This window comes from Microtus ochrogaster, unplaced genomic scaffold, assembly GCF_000317375.1.
Source record: "Microtus ochrogaster isolate Prairie Vole_2 unplaced genomic scaffold, MicOch1.0 UNK10, whole genome shotgun sequence".
In the NCBI taxonomy this organism is placed as follows: Eukaryota; Metazoa; Chordata; class Mammalia; order Rodentia; family Cricetidae; genus Microtus; species Microtus ochrogaster.
Window position 1 is genome coordinate 5,459,566 of NW_004949108.1, and position 14,538 is coordinate 5,474,103.

Sequence of the window (14,538 nt, forward strand, 5' to 3'; positions counted from 1 at the left end):
CAAAATACCATGATCATAAATCAAGCTGGGGAGGAAAGGGTTTGTTTGGCTTATACTTCCACATTATAGGGCATCACTGAAAGAAGTCAGATCACAAACTCAAACAGGGCAGGATCCCAGAAGCAGGAGCTGATACAGAGGCCATGGAGGGGTGCTTTTTACTGGCTTGCTTCCCATGGCTTGCTCAGCCTGCTTTCTTATAGAACCTGAGATCACCAGCCCAGAGATGACACCAGCTGCTACCCTCCCCCACTGATCACTAATTAAGAAAATGCCTTACAACTGATCCCATGAAGGCATTTCCTCAACAGAGACTCCTTTCTCTCTGATGGTTCTAGCTGTGTCAAACTGACACACAAAACCACCCCGTACAACTGACCCCATGTCAACTTGACACACAAATACATCACTATTAAGCCACAACCTTTTTTTTTTCTTATTCATCACCTAGGTATCACATTAAAAATATAAGTAATTTTAAAAGTCCCACAGTTGTTATGAATTTGAATACATAAAATTTCAGTCCCTTTAAAATAGCCAATCTTTTAAAATTCAAAGTCTCTCAACTGTGCCTTACTTCAAGAGGGGAAAATCATCCCAGTCACAAATCAAATCAAAGCAACCAAATTCCAGCCAATGTCTGGGACCTACTCACCATCTTCTGGGCTCCTCCAAAGGACTTGGGTCACTTCTCCAGCTCCGCCCTCTGCAGCACACACAGCTTGTCTTCTAACGCTGGCTGGCTCCACAACTGTTTTTGATGGTCCTCCCATGATACTGCCATCTCCAAGATGCTAGGGTCTTCTGCTACATCTAGGCTGCCCTTTCACCAGTGGGCTCTCCACATGGTGCCAAGCCTCAGTTTCTTTGCATGACCTCTTTAGTGGGGCCATCACCTGCCACTCAGGCTGCTTTACCAATAGCCTCTCGCAGTACCAAGCCTCGGCTGCTCTCCATGACCCCTTCGTGCTTTCAAAACCAGCATCACCTGGGTGGTGCTGGCACATTGCCATGTCTAGCTGCCAGCACGAGGGACAACCTTGGCCACCTGTGGAACATAGCTTCTCTGGGCTCTCAGAATACTCAGAAGATGCCACCTCCATAAAGTTGGTCTCCTCTTAACCACCACTAATTTCTTAGCTCCAGCCGACCAGCGTCAAGCATCTAGACAAAGCAAACTTTTGCTTTGGCAATTCTGGGATCTTGTTCATCACAGCTGATTCTTCAGCCCCAGCTGATCAGAACCACGGGATCTTAATTCAGAATAACACCAATAGTCTTTAAACTTCCCTCTGAAACTCTGCAAAGTCAAGCCTCCACTTTCTCAACATTCTTATCTTCCATGCCCCTAAAGAACATCCCATTGAACTCTTAACACTCACTAGTTCTTTTATCCCAAAGTTCCAAAGTCTTTCCATAATCCTCCCCAAAACATGATTAGGTCTGTCTCAGCAACATGCGACCGTGCTGGTACCAGTTTCTGTCTTAGTTAGGGTTTCTGTTGCTGCAACAAAATACCATGACCATTAAGAAAATTGGGGAGGAAAGAGCTTATTTGGCTTACGCTTCCAGATCATAATCCATCATCGGACAGGACAGAACAGGAACTCAAGCAGAGCTAGAACCTGGAAAGGAGCTGCCTACCGGCTTGTTTCCTCTGGCATGCTCACCAATCCAGGGATGGCACTGCCCACCATGGGCTGGGCCTTCCCCCACTGATCACTAATTGAGAAAATGTCTTACAGCTGGATCCAACGAAGGCATTTCCCCAACTGAGGCTCCTTCCTCTCTGATGACTCTAGCTTGTGTCAAGGAGACGCACAAAACCAGCCAGTCCAGAAGCCAAAATGTTGGGGATTGGGGGAGCTCAAACTATTAAGGAAGGCACATTTAGAAAGAAGATGGACAGGAAGGGAAAGGGGAAAGTTACACTTTTCTGGAAAGTAATACACTCAGCCCTCCATGGCTGCACAACCCACAAACTTCTGCATGCGCTAAGGGTGGGGATCAGAAGGGGAAAGAACAGTAACTCATTAAGGAACTAATATCCCACCCATCTCTTTAGCATGGCTTAAGGAGCAGTCCCTTAGCCAAAGGGACTGACTCAGCCCAAAGGGAATGTTAGAACTCCACTCAGGCCAGGTATTCAATTCCCCTGAGCAGGTGGTGGTGGTGGTGATGGTGGTGGCAGCAGCGGTGGCAGGGGTACCTGGAACCTGTTATATAGACCTAGCTGGCCTCCAATTCAGAGATCCTTCTGCCTCTGCCTCCCCATTACTGGGATTAAATGTGGGTACCACTATATCTGATGTCTTAGCCAGGGATGTTATAACCAGCCTTTTCTGGCCGTGGGCTGTGTGGAAGGCTATTATACCAGGGTGATTGGTTGTACCCTCATACTCTTTCCTGTGTTTTGTCTTTCTCTGTTCATCTTTTTTTAGCCTTCATTTTAAAACTTTCAAAGCCCGGGTAGGAAGGATGGGAAACTGTGACTATAGCCAGTGAAAGTCTTGATCTTCAGAAACAGATGTCATCTGCACCCATGGAGCATGCTTTGTGTTCTGTGTGAGCTCTCTGAGATAAGGAATCATTTGAGTGCTTTCTTGTTCCCGAAGCATAATCAGTCCTTGGAATATCTTAACACATCCTCGGAACACAGAGAAGCAGGGTGAGGAACATGCTAGAAGTATTCTGGCCTAACGTTTACATATGAATGATGGGTATACAGAATCCAGTGTTCAAACTCACCCGAGTTATGCGTAAGAAGAAGCCAAAGACAAGATCTTTCACTCCATAAGGAACTTGTTTACTAAGTACCTACAACATTCACAAAAGGGCAGAGCAGAAAAGCAGTTGCGAGAGTGAGCTTTGCATGAAAACAGCCCCAGGTTCCAGGGCTCCTCCTACCGTGTTCAGCCAGGTCACGGCAGAACTTTATGATTAAAGACTCCATTTGCCTGCCAGAAAGTTTGATTACCTATACAGTCCGGTGTCAATAATGACATGGATATTTTGAAAACTGGGCCATTAGGTGAAATTTGTTTTATAGGAGCACGCGAGAGTATATTTACCCAAACCAAGGTAGGCACAATGTCCAGATGCAGCGCATCTTGTGGATTCACCATGCATGTCCATGCATGAACATCCATGTCCATCCTTATCAGATGTTCTTAGGTAACTCACAGCTGTATCTACCCAAGAGATCTTACAAAGCGCTTCACATACAAAGTTCCATCACCTTCTCGTGTGTTTGTGGCAATCTCAGATTGCCATCACCACGGGTAGAGGGACACACATGTATATTTAGGTGTTAATACACAGGCACAGTAATCAAACTGTGAAAAGGCTGCCTTGGAAGCCTAGAACCTGAGATGTGTTCACTTGTTGGGATAGCAGACACAGTGTAAAGCGTGCATATTGTGTTCACAGATGAGGCTACAATAAAGCTTAGCAAAGCAGCACAGGCAAGGACTGCCCACATGCCTACAATCACTGTGGATTTAATTTTTAAATTAATTTTTGACTGTTACACCTTCAGAAACTCTTTGCTGTTACCAAATTTTCATCCCCCCCTCAAAAAAGATTCAGAAATGTCATTCTCTTTACAGCTCTGTGAGCTAGAAGTTCAAAATTAAGATACTGGTATGGCTGGGCTCCTTCCAGGGTCTCTCAGAGAATGCCCTTCTTGCCTCTTCCAGCTTCTGTTGGGCCCAGAAGCCCCTGGGCTTTGGTAGCACAATTCCAATTTCTCCTCTGTCTCTGTCTGAAACCTCAGCAGAATCCCCTGTAGCAAATGTTTGTCCTCTTAGTAGCCCTTTGCAGGCAATGTAGGTTTGTCTTTGGGTCACATGCCTCAAGATTCTCTCACTTGCTGGAGCCACACACAAACAAAAATGGGACCCTTGTGGCTCTCAGCCTGCACAATGATGTCCGCAGTATCTGCCAGGAGCTTGAGGAAAGGAAGTGTGCCCCACCCCTTCCAGGTCCATCTAAAAGGGCAAAATCCATGTCTACAGAGTGAGATTCTGCCCCTTCATTAAAAAGGTGCTGATGGTCCTGAAGCCCAAGGAAATCTGGCCTGAACTCATCTATCTCAATCTGAAAAACAAGCCCAAGTAATTTTTCAAGAAGAATTGGACTGGGCTGGTGCCAGTTCTGGGGGACAGTCAGGGTCACTTGATCCCCAAATCTATCATCACTTGTGAGCACCTGGAGGAGGAATACCAAGAGAAGTTGTTTACAGATGACCTTTACAGGAAAGTTTGCCAGAGGATGACCTTCGAGAGATTCTCTGAGGTTCTGCCTTTGCTTACAAGCTTACTGGGGTGGAGAAAAGGAAGGAGGACTTTCTGGCATAAAAAAAAAAAGAAGAATTGAGAAACAAATTCCACAAGTTAGAGGAGGCAATGACTAATCAGAAGGCAGTCTTCTTTGGTGGGGATTCTCTCTATATGATTGATTACTTTATGTGGCCTTGGTTTCAATGACTGTCATCATTGGAACTCAATGAGTATGTAGCCCATACTCTTAAGTTCTGGAGAGCAGTCATGCAGGAAGATCCCATAGTAGCATCCCACTTAACTGATGCTAAGACTACCGTACGTCTCTACCTGCAGGACAGCCCTAAGGTTAGTAATTATGGGCTCTGAATGGCAGGAGTCCTCAGGGAATGATGTTCTCTTGATGTGTGTTAACCATATTGTAAAGATCAGCCCACCTAAAGCCTGTAACCCAGGCCAGTCATGTTGCAAAGCAGGTAGGATTTCTAGGTGACAGTCTTGAGGCACAGCCCCTTCTTAGGGGAGCACCAGGATTTTACTCTTCAGACCTTCTGCCTATTGAATGACACACCTTGTCAGGGTGACTTCGGTCAGACAACTGTAGATGCTGATCACACCCACAAAATATCTTCAAATATCTTCACAACAACTTCTAGACTAGCAATTGGCCAGACGCCTGGGTCCACAGCCTTGCCAGCCTGACCCCTACCTAGACCTAAGAGGAGCGGTGAAGGTTCACTCAGCCCTGAATGGAAAAGCTTGGAGCAGGTGACAAGAGCTAGTGTCTGCATCTAGTTTGTCCTCATTTGCTTCATTTCTCCTGCGTTTCCCCCACCTCTCAGTCCAGATTCCTGACTCTGGGCTCTGCTTATCCCTCTGGGCAATGTTCTGAGCTGGCATCGCTGCTTTGCACAGCTTTGTAGGGGGAGGAGCCTTGATCGTGTTATAATAAACAAGCCGCTCCGAATGGAGCACATCTCAGGAAGATACCTACAGAGGCAACTGGGAAGAGAAATACCTGCATATGTGATGTAAGCTAAAATGGATAATGAAACCGGTAAGACATACTCCAGTAGCAAACAGAAGGCCTCTGAAGCACCACAGTTCCAACCCCATGAGTCAATTGAGTTACCTGAGGAACAAATTGAACACCAACAGAATGGAGGGATGTAATGAGCACACACAGATGCTACTTGCACACTCTACAGATGGCAGCTTTTCTTTCTCCTCCCAAACATTTTGTTTTCTTTTGCCCTAATGTCTTCCTGATATTTCAGATTCATGCTGGGGCTTTTTCATGAAATGAAATTACAGCGGCTTAAAATTACATCAATAATTATACTCTGCTCAGACAAGAAGGGTGGCGTGTTCCAAGATGCTAGCAGGACCTCGCTCAACAGTGGGAAAGCAATTTCTCTGTGTGGAGTAATTATATGTAGAACGTTCTAGGAAGAGAGTCAGAGGCGAGATGTGTGGGAGAGGGAGGCCAGGGAGACCTGGGGAATTTCACCGGTTAACTTGTAACAGTAATAACTTAGAAGTAACAATATGGCCACCTCACAGGTTTAGGGTGGTTGAATGAGAAGGGTTACATGCTTTGTAAAGAATATCCCAGAATTTTAAGCCCTTATTGGGGCTCCTTAGAAGTTGCTTATGTGACGGTTTGGGTCCATGATTTTCCTTTTTTCCTTCTGTGCTCTTCTGAGAAGCCTCTGCCTCCCTCCAGCCTGGGATTGGCATGTGCCCTGCTTGGAGTTGGAAGATAAAACAAAGAACGTGAGGGAGGCTTGAGAGGTAGTTAAAGGGTGTAGGTGTTTTTTGCTACTACCTTGAGCAAAGGTCTGGCCAGCCTGGTCTTCAGAGACTCCAAGAGACTCAGTTGGCGTCAGTTGACTCGGAGAAGTATGATTAAACCCCACGGCAGTTATCCTGGGCACACCCACCAGATCCTGAGGAGGTTTGTTGAGTTAGACCTCTATGTCTGCTAGAACCAGGCTGACCACAAACTTGCTACAAAGTTGAGGGTGACCTTGAACATTCCATGCTCCTGCCTCTACCTCCTGCTGTAAGGATTATAAGTAAGCACCATCATGCCAAATTCCTGTGGAGCTGTTCTGAATAGAACCCAGGGCTTTCTGCATGCTAGACAAGCCCTCTACCAACTGAGCGACATTTCCAGCCAAGTCACTGAGTTTCACAATGATCAGCAGAACAGTAATTTGTGATACCCACTAACTTGTTTACTGAGTAGGGGTGACCATGTAAGCCAGTCTACCTAGACACACTGTGTGCTTGCTGCTTTGATGTCTCCTGCACTCCAAATTTCTCATTTCCTTTTCTCTTATAAAAAGTATTAGAACTATACTTGTTGAGCTCAGTTGAATTGGGTGGACCTTCTTCTAGTGAAAATTTTTTTTCATGATCTATATCGTGGCACTGACCTTCATACAGTCATAAGCAACTTCATTTTAACATGATTAAACCTGAAAGATAAGCAAACATGACCTCTCTCTCTCTCTTTCTCTCTCTCTTCTCTTCTCTTCTCTTCTCTTCTCTTTCTAGATGAGTTGCTTTTCACGACTCACCTTGGATAACAAAATGTAGAAGACTCCATTATTCTTTGCCACTAGGATATATGGAGCCCCAACTTCTCCTATTTGTGAGTATGGCCTTGAACCTGCTCCTTCCAATCATTTGGTACAGTAACAGTGTGCTCTGACCACAGGGAGGTTCCCAAGAGTGCACAGTTGATCTCAGCTGTCACCTCGATGAGCTCTAGAACCACCTGGATATGGGGCTCTGGGCGTGCCTTTTGGTGGATATCTAGATCAGGCCTACTGAGGAAGGAAGAAGCAACCACTGTGGGTGGCATCATTCCCTCCACTGACAACAACCACTTACTGTTCTCTGCTTCCTGAATGTGAACACAGTGTGACCCGCTGCTTCCATTTCTCTCTGCCTGGATTTCCCTGCCATGATGAACTTGTACCTTTGAACTGTGAACTGAAGCAAACTCTTCTTTCTTTAAGTTGCTTCTGTCAGACTCTTGTTTTTTCACAACAGCAGGAAAAGAAATTAAGAACCAAGTGTGTAGGCCACCAGTCAGAGAGGTGTCTAGGAAATAAGAGAAATATAGGTCAGGTGGATGTAGGATAGATTTTGGAACACAGTTTAAGAAATCCTGCATAAGTAAAAAACAAGGACTTCTTGAAGTTTGCGTACAAATGGATGGAAATAGAAAACACTATCCTGAGTGAGGTAAGCCAGATCCAAAAAGAGGTACATGGGATGTACTCACTCATATTTGGTTTCTAGCCATAATTAAAGGACAGTGAGCTTATAATTCGCAATCCTAGAGAAGCTAAATAAGAAGATGAATCCAAAGACAAACATATAGGCATCCCCCTGAATATTAACCTTCATCAGGCGATGAAAGGAGACAGAGACAAAGACCCACATTGGAGCACCGGACAGAAATCTCAAGGTCCAAATCAGGAGCAGAAGGAGGGGGAGCACGAGCAAGGAACTCAGGACCGCGAGGGGTACACCCACACACTGAGACAATGAGGATGTTCTATCGGGAATTCACCAAGGCCAGCTGGCCTGGGTCTGAAAAAAAGCATGGGATAAAACCAGACTTGCTGAACATAGCGGACAATGAGGACTACTGAGAACTCAAGAACAATGGCAATGGGGTTTTGATCCTACTGCACGTACTGGCTTTGGGGGAACCTAGGCAGTTTGGATGTTCACCTTACTAGACCTGAATGGAGGTGGGCAGTCCTTGGACTTCCCACAGGTCAGGGAACCCTAATTGCTCTTCAAGCTGAAGAGGGAGAGGGACTTGATGGGGGGGGGAGGGAAATGGGATGCGGTGGCGGGGAGGAGGCAGAAATCCTTAATAAATAAAAAAAAAAAGAAATCCTGCAGAGATGGTTATACAGAAAAGAATGCTATGTACTACTTAAGGCAAATCTATACTTATTTTAAGGTATTTTATTTTAGCACCTATCCCTTTGCTATGAACATCAAGAAAATCATATCCTGCATAATTAATTATGTGCAATTATGAATTTCTGGGTTTGGGTTGTTTTGGTTTTAAGACAGGGTCTTGCTGTGCAGCCCAGGTTGGCCTCAAACTCATAATCCTCATACCTCAGTCTCTCTAGTGCAAGAATTAGAAGACAGACAGATAGGTACATAGATAGATAGATACATAGACAGAGAGATATGATTAGATAGATAGATAGATAGATAGATAGATAGATAGATAGATAGAAAGATAGATAGATAGATAGACAGGTATGTAGATAGATAAATGATAGGTAGATAGATAGACAAGTATGTAGATAGATAAATGATAGGTAGGTAGATAGATGATATAGATGATAGAATATATATTCTATAAACCTATATACTTCTGTTTATCAAGAAATATTCATTATGATATGACACAAAATGTTTATCATCAACACTTCTGCTCTAGGACAGAGGCCATTATGATGTCACTAACCACAGAAAAACAAAAAAAAAGCAGTTAGCTTAAAGAAACTTCAGCACTCACTTCAGAATTATTATGAGAAAAGAAAAAGGCCTGTCTACTGTGATTTAATCCACAAAGTGGCAGTGGGGTGACCACAGTCACAGTATAAATCATTACTCTGTAGTTAAAGCAAATTGATGTTCAAATTAATTCTGATTTATTTGCTTATTTAAGCGAAAGCCTCACTGGGCAGCACAGACTAGGCTGGCATTGAACTCGAGGCTGTCCTCCTACCTAACCCAAAGTCGAGGGTTAGAGGTTCACCCCCACACCAGTTAACCCCTCTCATTTTGATCCTCATTTCTTATGCCTGTACCAAAAGGAACCTCGGGTTTTCTAATAGCAATGATGTTTCGTAGAGTTAAAGAGTTACAGTTTTATGAAGGAGAAAGATAAGGTCATTGAAATAGGAAGAATAGTTTGGATAATGAATGTTCTTTCTCTGTTTAATGTTAAACCGAAGGCCACTCATGTGTTAAAATGAACTAGAAATTCAATTGAAAAGTTCAACATCAATGATCATGTTATTTATGCCATGGGATGTACATACTGCATTAGTAAATCTAAAAAACAGAACTGTCCTTGGAACTGTTGTTAGGCAAATACAGTGCCATTAAGATGGAAGTAACCAATCAAAGCTGTTAACAAAATGTATAGATAAATACACACCAGTATATGAAAATCATAAGTAGCCAAAAAGAGACATCTTGGCAGAGATGATTTTAATTATTTAAGAACTCAGTATATATGCACAGCTTTGTTAGCCAGGCTTGTATATTCAGGATTTCAGAAATATTGGATTTATCCAGATCTACTCTGTGAATCGAGTTCAGTGCCTCTGATGTCATTCAACACTTTGTAAACAGGCCTTTGGATTTGTGTGTGTGTGTGTGTGTGTGTGTGTGTGTGTGTGTGTGCGTGTGTATGTGTGTACACCTGAGTGTGGAGACTGTAGGTCAACCTCAGTGTCATTCTCCAGAAGTCTTCTATTTTGTTGTTTTGAGACAGGGTTATCCACTGAACCAGAAGCTCACAGACTAGGCCAGGCTGCTTGGTGGACATCAGAGACCCGCAAATCTTCCCCTCCCTAGCACTGTGATTACAAACTTACACTGGAACACCTGACTTTTTACGTGAGTTCTGGGATAGAACCTAGGTCTACGTGCTTGAAGGGCACTTTACCAACTGAGCTGTCTCCTCATCCCTCAGATTCGGATATTTCTAATCAAACAATTAATAAATGTAACATCTCTAAAACAATAAACAGTGAAACAACATCCTGTAGCTTTTAAGTCTTAAGTTGCAGTCATTAAAACAGAGCTGGGAAGCAAGAAGACTTTAGACTTTGTCCCCTTAAAGGCAAAGGATGACGCGAGTAAGGGCGGAGGGGTAAATGGTGAAGAAAGGCCAGTGAAGCCTTGCAGGCAGAGGGGAACAAGAATGTGGCTAAACGCGGGGACTGAAACATTTGGCCTGAAATATACTTGTAAGGGTAAGACAATTATAAAATATTCTCCTTATTTACAGAATTTGTTCTGACTCTAATATTTCAGACATCCTGTATTTAGAAAGTCTTTTTTATTTTTTAAAAAAAAGTTGATCTTTTACCATTTTATACATTACACTGTGTATTTTGGTACCCCCTCCTCCTCCCCTTTCCTCCTACCCTACCAGCCAGCCCCCTCAACATCTCTTTCCCGTATTTACTAGTTTTTGTTTTATTTAGTGTCCCACAGAGTTGTTCATGGACCACCTATCAAAGCATGGTGAGCTCATTCATGGTACGCAACTAGATAGCATGTTTCTCCCTTCTCCTAGAACCAGTCAGGTGCCAACAGCTCAACAGTATAAGGTCTCTCACAGCTGTCCATTAGGACAGCCTGATGCCTGGGGACCCCGTGCCGGTTTGTACAGCTACTATGAGTCTGTGGTTCCCATGTCAGTGGCCGGCTTAGAAAAGACAGTAATTCATAAACCCCTCTCCATCCGGTAGCCTCCCTTCTCTAATGTTCCCTGAGCTGTAAGGAGCCGGGATTCATGTTCTGTCTAGGGCTGAGCCCGTAGTCATCCTTCAGGCTCAACATCAGGATGAGCAGCCATGGGTCTTTGCTTTGATCTCCATTCACTGCTAGGATAGACTTCTCTGTTTTTAGGTGATGTCTACGGATACAAACACAGATGTTTGGGGGGTGGTTGATATCATGTCAGTTCAGCTAAGCAGCCAGCTTAGATTCCCATTCCGCCCCAACACACATACACACACATAGACACACACACGTTTATATAGTAGGTTTCTAAGTCAGTTTTTGCAAACATAGTTAATGTTAATTACTGTCCTCACTATGCCCCTCCTCCCTCCTCACTTAACCCTCCACATTATTAAGCATTCAAATTTTCTATTCAAAAGAAGATATATTTGGGGATTTAAAGGTTATACTAAAATGAATTGAAACTAAATATATTTATTGGATTTTTTATTTATCAACTAACTGTAAGATTAGTATGTAATTATACTAGAACTATTTTCAAAATTAAAATCCTTTTCAAAAATTGAAAAACAATTAAGCAACATGCATCCAAGTATATAAAATCAAATGAAAAAAAGTCCTTTATATGGACTATCTAAAACATACAATGCATTCAAGATTAAAAATCAGTCTTGGAATATAATTATGTACATTAAACAATTCCTTATCCATTTCTTTCTCCAGAGCTATGTCACAATATTTTTTCCTGAAAACATTTTCAATAAAATCTTATTTCCTTTAGTAAAATCCTTCTCACAGTGTTATTGTAGGATTAAGAAATTTGAAATCTGACACAACTGACTTGCTTCTGCAGCTCATTTTTAGACGATTTATTTTAGTTTTAATTGTGTGCAGGCACACACATGAGAGTGTGCATGTGCATACATGTTTGTGTGTGCATATGAGTGTAGGTTTCCATAGCAGCCACGTGTGTCAGGTCCTCTGCAGCTGGGATTACAAGGGGTTGAAATTTGCCTCATGGGGGTGCTCAGCATCAAACTCTGGTCCTCTGCGTGATGGAGAAGTACATACTTTTAACCCCAACCTATCTTTTCAGAAGACAGATGATGTTTTTTAAAACTTAGGAAAATAGGACACCTTAAACCACCTAATCAAAACCTTACAAATTATATTATATCAACACACACCACCACCACCACCACCACCACCACCACCACCACCACCACCATCACTACCACCACCACCATTGCTGTAATAGTGACTTGACCATTACAGAAGTAGCCATTGGTTCCATAATTAGATTTGGCACTTGATCTTTAAGAAGGAATCCATGCCTAGTATTGTAAAATCTGGTCCCAAAACAATAACAGCTATTGTTTAGACCCTGGGGAGGTGTGTCTCTGTGTGTGTCTGTGTGTGTTAAATAGTTACTCTATGTTGGGGGTGCAATGCTCCCTTCAGAAGCCATTGGATGCTGCTTAATTAAAAGTCCAGTGCCAGGTGTGAGATACCGGCCCTTCGGTTGTTGGTCCGAAGGGATCCCAGAGGACCTCCCTCCCACTCCAATCCACACTGTTGTCATTGCTCTTGGTTGCCCATGAGAATTTGATTGGAAGACTCTATTGCTGAAGACACCACAGAAGTGACATCACAACGATCCAGGGAAATACAGATGTAGTCGGGGGTCTACACTGCAGAATGCAGCTATGGAACGCAACAGTCAAACGGTTGTGGGTAGTTTGAAACCACTCTGTAATTCCGTGTTGTCCAGGTGAGTTTGGAATGTCACCAGCAAATGAATGTGCCATGAAGGGTTTTCCATAAATGGTGAATCATGCATGGTTTTTTTTTTCTTAAAAAATAAGTGAGCTGCCTAGCAGATACTTCTATTAGTCATTTCTATCTTTCTGCAGGCAAAGCCATCAATGCCTCAAGGTTAATACCTTTTAAAAATAGTTCAGCCAAAGATGTCGAGGGTGATTGAGTATGGCCTACATGAGTCACGTGTGTGTTAGAGTCCTGGAACATGCATCTTAACTATAAAATGCACTTGTCCCAAAGCTGTTCTGTGATCTATTTCCCCGAAGGTATTGGAGCTAAAGTGAAGGCAGTTGGGAAATAAGAATCCAGCTCATTTACGCAGTCCTGACCTTCTGAATCTCAGCCTGTAAGTTCTCTGGCCACGATTTCCGTGTGGCTGGGACGGTCTATGTTTCACACGTTTGTGGACTTACTCTTTTAGGTATTCCTCATTTTATTTTATTCTTCTGGGATTTGTGTGTGTGTATGTGCTTGTGTGAGTGTGCGCACGCACACGTGCATGCATTTGTGTTTGCAGGTGTACGTGCCCATGTGGGCACATGTTGAGACCAAAGGGTGCTAGCCAATGTCCTTTGTTGCTCTCCACCTTGTCTTTTGAGATACCATTTCTCATAGAACCTGGTACTTGCCTGTTTAACTAGACAGGCTAGCTGGCTAGTGAGCCCAACAGATCCTCCTGCCTCTGCCCACCCAAAGCCCAGTACATGTGTTTGCAGTCACACCTGGCTTTAGATGCAGCTGTTGCATTGTATTCAAATTCCGATCCTCAAGTCTGACCTGCTGACCAGGAAGCACTTGAGTCACTGAGCTAAGCACCCAGCCTCGTCCTTTGCAGTTTAGAAAGTGTGTCTGCATAATCATGTTAGTGGGTTTGATGGGTTTCCTTTCAGTAGGGCAGACCAATATCATGATGCTTGTACATTATTTAGACAGAGAGACAAAAAAAAAAAAAAAAAAACGAGCCATGCTTCCCTGTTCCAAGTTGCATATCATATCAATAGATTCTGAAGCTAACCTAGTGGAGAGTCATTCTCACAGGCTGCCAAGTTTCTCAGCCGTTTACTTAGGTAGGTGGCTTCAGTCAGAGTAGTACCTTTGTTCACTCTGCATACTGCCTCTCAAATTATCCATAAAGCTACATACTACCTAACATTTTTAAATAATCTTGGAATACTTATATAGATTGATTAATGTTTCAGCTAAAACTCCATTTGGATCTTTAAGACTTATCTGTGAAAATTTGGAGATTATAAAACAAAGATATATATATATATATATATTCACTATATATTCACAAATATATATATTATATATATATATATATACGTATATAGCCACAAATTAAAATGGTCCATCACTATTGCAGGATCCAATAAAGGAATGATCACAGAAGATGGCTCATTTTCTATAAGATGAGTTGATAATGTTATGTAAAGAGGAAATTGAGAGAGAAAGAGAAAGATCAAGGATTTGGTTTGCAAAAAGAATAATCAGACTAGAACTAGGCTGTACAACTTGCAAAACTTTAAGCTTTAAATTCTGAATGCACTACAAATATAAATTATTGAGTCAATGCATATTTATAAAACATCGCCATTACCTAATGTTACACAAGGCAGCACTGACTCATATTTAAAATTGTTCTTAGGCCAATTTTGTCATTTCAATAATACATACACTTTTTAAGTAGGATTTTTTTTTTTCCAATTCAACAAGTATTTTCTAGGCGCTTTCTCTGGCTCATGCACCAGGGATACAAAGCTAAGGACACATCAGTCAGTGTTAGCAACTCAAAGCCTCCGCTTTTCCCTTATGTTCTCCAGTCCAGTTCTGGCCTACAGAGAGTTTAGCACATAGAGTTATAGCCAAGAACCTTCACAAACCCTGCGTGTACATACAAAGAAGA

The 14,538-nt window shown here is 42.7% G+C and overlaps 1 pseudogene; it reads left to right on the forward strand.

The window, feature by feature from the left end:
* The first annotated feature begins 3,926 nt into the window (after positions 1 to 3,926).
* LOC101978955 lies at positions 3,927 to 4,683 on the forward strand (annotated as a pseudogene).
* The last annotated feature ends 9,855 nt before the right edge of the window (positions 4,684 to 14,538 follow it).